This window comes from Suricata suricatta, chromosome 9, assembly GCF_006229205.1.
Source record: "Suricata suricatta isolate VVHF042 chromosome 9, meerkat_22Aug2017_6uvM2_HiC, whole genome shotgun sequence".
Taxonomy (NCBI): Eukaryota; Metazoa; Chordata; class Mammalia; order Carnivora; family Herpestidae; genus Suricata; species Suricata suricatta.
This window is the reverse complement of record NC_043708.1, coordinates 61,667,003-61,674,966: the sequence shown is the minus strand read 5'-3', so window position 1 is coordinate 61,674,966 and position 7,964 is coordinate 61,667,003.

Genomic DNA, 7,964 nt, shown 5'->3' with positions numbered 1-7,964 from the left:
TAACAAAGAAGAATAGCTACAATGATTAATTCTTTAGTATTCACACATATTTCTGTGTGAACTGAATTTTCTTCACAAACTTAAACCAAAACAACATAGCAGGTTGAATGCAGAAGACATAAGGGAGTCTGGCTGTCTTATACTGAGCCAGGTATTTGAGAAAACCAAAAATAATAAATTATAAAATTTATAAATTATAAAAATATAAATATATTAAATATAAATATAAAAACCACAAAACAATATCACTCTTCTGCTTTTTTGCTTGGGGAAAATAGTTAATTTTTTATTAAAAATGTTAACTGTAATGAGTTCATCATTTTTTTATCATTTTTAAATGACCTGATGAATAAGACATTTTTACATGTATTTAAATTTTGACTGCATTAAATATTTATAAATGTGATATATATCACCCTAAGCTCTTTGAGTGGCCCCAAAACAATTAGGAGTTAAAGGGGACTTGAGACAAAAACAGTTGTGAATGACGCACTAGGGATATTCCGGTGAAAGATGACAGCAAGCCCTACCCTCATTCGTTCCAAAAGGTTGACAAACAAAAACAAACAAAACAAAAAACCAATGTCTTCCTTCCTACTAGTAACCAATAGTGTTGTATTTACACTTTATTAAGCTCTTTTATCTTATGCCTCTACACATCTTGCACATGATTAATGCCAGAATTTTACTGCACTTTGTGTAAAAATGGAACTTGAAGCCTTTACAAAAGGGTACCAAATTCCACAGAACACTTGCAGTGTTTTTATGTTATTTGTTTTGATTTTGATAAAAAATAATCAGTCACTCATAACTGCAGACACATTGTCCTAGAGTATAAAATAAATAACTGCTTGCGATCCTCTCTCTGCACCACCCCATTCATGCTCCTTCTCTGTCTCTGTCCCTTTCAAAATAAATAAATAAACTTTAACATGAAAAGGGGCACCTGAGTGGCTCAGTCAGTTAAGCTTCTAATCTTGGTTTTTGCTAAGGTCATGATCTCATGGTTCATGGGATTGAGCCTCATGTCAGGCTCTGCACTAACTTGGGATTCTCCTTCCCTCCTCTCTCTCTCCCCCTCTCCCCTGCTCTCTCTCTCTCTCTCTCTCTCTCTCTCTCTCTCTGTCTCCGCTCTCCCTCTCTCTCAACATAAATAAATAAACATTTAAAACAGAAGGATTTTCCCAGTTGACTGTCCTCTCATGTCTATCAATAACTAGTATCATTTATAGACTTTTTCACTGTAATAGACATGAGATGTACCTGAAAAAGTTTAAACTGGTAAAAAATAACTGATGAAATTAATGGAATAATTAAATATTTCTGTGCCCTCAGACTTTATAAAGGAAGAAAAAAACCAAAGTAGTCAAAAATGAGAGTAAGTGGTTCTAAAGGTGACTCTGAAATGCTCTCTGATCTAGTTTTAAATGTCTCAAAGATGGTAAAAAGTGAGGGCAGTGGAAAAAAGAAAACTCACTGCCAATCTACCACCTATAGATAACTACTACAAAAGTCTGGGGTACTTCTCTTGGGGTGCCTGGGTGTCTCAGTCACTTAAGAGACCCATTCTTGATTTTGGCTCAGGTCATGCTCTCACAGTTTGTGAGTTGGAGTTCTGCTTCAGGCTCTGCACGGACAGTGTGGAGCCTGCTTGGAATTCTCTCTCTCTCCCTTTCCTTCTGCCCCTCCCCTTTCGTTCTTCTTCTTGTTCTCGTTCTCTCTCTCAAAATAAATAAATAAACTTCAAAATAAGGCACCTGGGTGGCTTAGTCAGTTAAGCATCAGACTTGGATTTCCACTCAGGTCATGATCTGATGGTGGTGGAATCCAGCCTCCAGTTAGGTCTCAGTGAGCATGGACGCTGTTTGAGATTCTCTCTCTGCTTCTCTCTCTCTGTTCCTCCTCCACTCATGCTGTACGCCCTCTGTCTCTAAAATAAACATTAAAGAAGTTTATAATGTAAAAAAAGAAAAAAAATTAAAAAATTAAAAAATAAAGAACTCTTTAGACTTGTCAACATTCATAAACAGAGCATGTAAATATTGCTCAACTTATCTGGGTAATTATCAAGACCGGACCCATCCTCAAGGAAGACATCTTGGAAGATAATTTAGAGATTGTTCTTATGTTTACGACTACTTTTCACTGAGTAATTAACATGAGTAAGGAACTGTCCTAAATACTTTATATACTTTGGGTCTTAAGAACTGTAAAAGGTAGAACTGTATTCAAACCCAGAGTGCATGATTGTCACCCCCAAGCTCCTGACCATATTTTGTTATTTTGTTACTTTTCATTTGCTTCAGCTCCTAACCTCCCCCACTTGCCACTTTTGTGCTCTGCACATGAATCTACTGTTGCCCATAGGATACTTTGTTGCAATTCATTTCTTTATGTATTTACCTTTTCTAATGAACTTCTTGCTTCCCTGAAGGAAGGAGCTGTGTCTGAGTTCCCACCACACAGGAAAATCCATGTTTGCTGGGTTGAATTAATATCATGTTAGGTTGTAGAAGCCGAGGGGCTTTATATAACTTGCCCACTCCATCAGTGTGTAGTGTCAGGACCTGAATCTAAACCTCCCATAAGAACTTTGTATGGTAAACATTGCAGGCAAGTGCAATGTTTCTGCTTCTCAAATATGGTACATGGACCAACTATATCAGTGGCACCTAGAAATTTGTTAGAAATGCAAATTATTAGCATTCTCTCCTTACCGCACCGCCCCCACCCCTTATTAGGACAAGATCCTGTAAAGGTGAGGCCCAGAAATCTGGATTTTAATAAGCTCTTACTGTGATTCTGATGCACACAGAAGTTAGAGAATCACTCTTCTAAGTGAAGAAACCTAGAAGTTTAATAAAAACAGAATGGTTGACTCAGCATGGAGCATAATAAAACCACTCCTTTGATTTACTGTGTGATCAGGTTTAGAAAATATCCTGCAGAAAATGAAAAATTCAAGCAAAAACTCATCTGGAATGGTTGTTTTCATTTTGAAAAAAGATATCCAAAACAATTAGCCACTCCTTCAAACAACCAGTCACTGAATTAATAATGATGAAATTCACTCAAAAATTCAGTTGGAAAAAAAAAAAAAAACTCTATTGGCTAAATAAGTATGTCTACCTGGAGGAACCAAATCAAACACACAAAATTTCCAGTTAACACTAGGTATGATTTTCACCGGAGCACAAAGGTGCATGGCCTCTGGGCCGGTGGTGTAAGTGCCATGCACACTTAGGGGCTCTGTGCAAATTCTAATCATGCTGACAGAAGAAGCAACTGGAACCATCATTTGTGATTCCTTTATAACAACAGGTAGATTTTAAATATTTCCCTAAAAAATTACAAACATTAGATTCAATTGATTTGCAGACACTTTGGAATAATATGTGCTACAACATGTGAATATTGTAACTAAAAAAGAAAAAGCATAAGGACTTGAGACCCTTTCCCGCTTGCTCATTTTTTTAAAACAATTCCTCCTCCCTTACTGTCTGCTGCTGAATTTAAAAAATAGCTAAAGGATTTCCTCTCTTAACTAAATCTCTTCTCTTTCTAGCTATATATTTACAAAGTCCTCAGAGAATTAGTTTAGCATAATAGCTTGAGATATTCAGTATTTGATATAGGTAGTATTAATATGAAAAATTCTCAGTACTCTCCTTATATATTATATATGAACATACATATATTATAAGTAATGATTTATTAGATATTCTCTCTTAATTCCTTAGTTTCTCTTCTGGAATATCAATATTGCTAAGTTTATGGTACTTTTTTTTCTCCCCTGACATTATAGTCTTGCTTTTGAACAGACTAGAAGACATATTAATAGGATGGCAAATTTAGCAGTAAGAGCTTGAATTCAGTTTGGATTGAGGAGCAAAGAAGGAAAATTGTTTAAATCAAATATTTAACCCCTTTACAGAATGTAAAATGTCCTTCCCATGGCATGTGGGGATCTTCATTTTAAATCACAGCTCTTCCTACAATGAAGACTCATCTGACAGATTGTAGTAAATGATCACAGGAGGCTTTGTTTTTGTTTTGTCTTTTCTAAGTAGAAAAAAATGTCTCATTGCACTGTGATCACTTTGGTAAAACAATCAACATTTCAGAGTAAAACCTCTCTTGCTTTATTCTCGACATATCGTATTTTCTTTCTATTTATTTTGTTTTGCTTTATATTATCCTGATCTCTATGTACTACTTTATTTTCCTTTTAAATATCTGACCAAAGTAACACAAACATTAGATACAAGCAAGCTGTGTAGCCCCTCTCTCCTACTTGTTATTGGTGGCTTCTGACAGCCTGTAGTGAAAATTCAAAGTCAAACCATTTAACTGTAAGTATATGGAAATGAGTTTCCAGAGAATAGATATTTTTATCAAATGAGCAAAAGGCAGTGTTTTACACTGACGACAAGGATGAAGATGTAAATATGTAATTGTAATAGCTGTGTATATATCACGTGTGTGTATTGAGGGTTAAAACATCATAAAAGTCTTTCTAGATCTGTACGGACACTAATATGTAGATTTTAAGGGGGAGGAGAATATAAAATGAGAAAGTATACAGTTTAATGTTAACTGGAGCCCTTTTAGTTGGATGAGTGCCAAAACAACTTTCAAAATATTTCAAAACAGCTGCCAGCATGTAAAGATTTTAACTGAAAGAGTACAGTAATGAAATCTGAATTACTAATGAGTGAATAAACTTATATTTTGCTTAAGGTCCTTAATGAACATGGAGATAAGCAGCTCCAATAAGGATTTTGTCTCTCATGCATGCAAACCAAACTTCCAGAATTGTACATTTAAAGACAAAATATCGAAACAGATTTATATGCCTTCTAAGGTAACCTACTGTGCAAGTCTTCTTCAAGTATTCTGTATATTTATATTTCTATTTTGGAAAAGAAAGTTTCTGGAGGGCAGGAGCTATATTAATTCTCTTAAATATAGGGTTGACAGCTTGGAACTTTGAAGTTGAATGTACTCATTAAACTCTTTTAATAATATAAAGTATAAATGAAGTGAGCTTCAGCATGTCTAGTCTTAAATGTCTAACAACAGATGCCACATTCTTTCTATTGGGACAGTTTTGCCCTTTAGGCTTTCAAGAAAAACTTGCCCTCCAGAAGGGAAGTGAAGCCAGGCCACATGTTTCCAGACCAACTATTCTGTAAAATAAGTAGTCCATAAAATATAATCGCTGTTTTTTTTTTCTATTCATAGAAATGTGTTGAAACAAAGAAGAACCATGATATTGTCTATAAATATAACTCACTGTTGGTTATGGAGAAAGACTTTAAAAGGGAAAGTAATCTAAAAATTCTGCTCTTTTGGCCACACAGGGTTCCCCCCCTTTGGCAAGGGAGTTGGCTAAGGCAATTGGGAGTGTCTCTGGATCAGTGAGATCCAGCTTGGAATATGCATTTTGCTCCTGGAGTCAAAGTACATATGCAGGCTGGACCTGCTTGCTGGAAGCCTCCATCAGCTGGCTGACCTAGATATCACGTGGCAGGCACAGCATCACCCCACAATGGGCCAATAATGCAGGCAAATGCTATTTTATAGAAAGCCACGGCCTGGATCTGTGTTCATTTTTAGCCTGATTCCTCAGCCATTTACTTGGCTTCCTTTGGTCTACAGTACTGCCTGCCAGCCTTGACCTCTGCTGTCAGAGGAGAACTTTCCCCAACCCCTGAAACATTCCTGACCTCTCTAGTATCGCAATGAACTCCCATTTCTTTCGATTGGAAAGCCAGCTTGGAGTCAAGGGATGCTTTTCGAGATCTCTCACTTCAGATCCGGCACTTAGGATGATGAGAGATGGGGAGGAGAGGGCTCAGAGACCAAGTTAACCTGCATCGCCTGGCCGTGGTGCTCCTACAGGGACCCATATCTGTGACCAGATCCTTACAAAGCGGCTTTCCGTGGACTCAGTCCATCCACTCTCTCAACACCCACCCCCAACCCTTTCAACGACCTTGAGTTTGGCCTCTGAAAAGCAAGTATCTCCGAATGAAATGCCGATTAACTAGAAAATGACCCCTTTCCGGGAAGGAAGGAGTCAGGACCTGGGTTAGGTCTTCAACTAACTCGTGGGATCCTTAGCACACGCCACAGATGCTCATTACGATTCTTTTTACGTGCAACATGTGGGGGACGAAGCAGTTTCATATCTCCTGGTATTATCTGCCGTCCAAAGCATTTTCTTTGAGAGGAAAATGGAAACGCAGCTGCGCCGTGGGCCCGGCCAGCGAGAGCTGGGGCTCCCTCCCTCTGTCTCCCGGTGGCTGCCGGGCGCGGGAGGCTCCTCCGGAAACTGACTCGGGTTAGGGGCGTGCAGAGATTGCCTCGGAAGGCGCGGGACGCCGCCGGGGCGCGGACCGGCCTTTGTGCGGCTCGGTGCTTCCCGAGCGCCACGAGGGTGGAAGGGGACGTCCAGCTCTGCGGCTGGGGCAGGCGTCTGGCCCCTAGACCGTGTGCGGGAACGCTGGGCTGGGCGGTCTGACGCTCTCGGCCTAGGCAACTTCTGGCCAATCCGCCCTGCCCTTCTGGGTCCCCGCCGGCCAGCTGCGCCCCAGGCTCAAAGGGTTAAGCAGGTGTCTCGCCCGGCGAGGCGCTATTGGTCGAGGGCCGGGGCGGCGCGGCCGCGGTCACCCTGCTCCGCCGAGCCCAACTTGGGTTCGTGCGGCGGGCGCGGCGGCCACTCGCACCCCGGCTGCCGGGCCAGAGCTTCGGCGCGCGGGGAGAGGAGAGAGCGAGACGGGGAAACCCACATCAGCGCCGGCAAAGTGGGTCGTGGGTGGGTGCGTGCCACAGGAGGGGAGTCCTACTGAGCCCTGCGTCCGGCAGGGTCTGCGCCCCTCTGTCCCGCAACTGCGGTCCCGGCTCTGAAGCCGGAAGAAAGAGGGAGGAAGTGGGGCAACAGGGGGTCCTGGGCAGAGGGTGGGGAAACGTTCCGTTTCCACTGCCCCCACCTAGTAAGTGGGCCAGCAGGAGTGCAAGTTGTCATAAAAAGGCGCGCTGAAATCACAAGCATCCTTCCTCATCCCCTAAGAAATACCGATGTAACAATGCAGAGAAGTAACTGGGAAACACGAGGAAATAAATGCACGTGTTTTCTCTTTTTGTTTCCCTGGTGGTTGGAATTTGCAGAGTTCGCCTCAGTTGTGGCTGCTAATTTATTCGTTTCAACGTTTGAAAAGGGCGTTGGAGATGGGTCATCGGGAGCACACCCAGATCCCTCAGTCTGGACCTACAGTCCCCAGCTCACAAGTTTGTCCAAGACGAACCTGCCCGCCCACCAGGAGCGAGCGGAGTTCCTTTTTATAAAGGGAACAAACTCTCTATTGCACAAAAGCGGCTTCTCCGCCCGCCCCCGTCTTCCTTTGCACACCATCCCTCCTCGATAAGCATCAAGTTCTCCAGTAGTCCAACTTGCAATTGGCAACCCCCGCGCTGCCTGGTGTGCAGACGACTGGCAGAGAGGGGTCCCGGGTGGGAGGGGAAGCTCTGCGCCCCCATTCCTGCACACGCGGGCTGAAGTCCAGGTTGCTGGAAGCTGCGGGGAGGCGCGAGCCTGCTTGGATGGTGGTTATTTCTCTAGAGAAAAGAGGGAAGAGAGCGCGCCTCAGTCTTGCACTTTGGGTCGGAAGTGCGCGGTGTGTGTGTGTGTGTGTGTGTGTGCGCGCGCGCGGGTGGAGGGGGCGGGAAAGAAAGGCACCCTCCGCTGCCCGTCATTCCCTTGCACCGGCCAAGTCCTCGCCAAGCCTCCCGGTGCATCCTTCCTCCGCCACCCCTCCCCTTCTTCCCTCAGCTGGGCTCGCGCCGCGCAGCCGGAGCAGCCAGTAAGAGCAACATCCTGGAAAGAGGGGGGAGCACCACCGCCCCCCAAAAGGAAAAAAAGGCCCCACCCTGACACGTTTTGCTGTTTGCAAGTCCCTCGC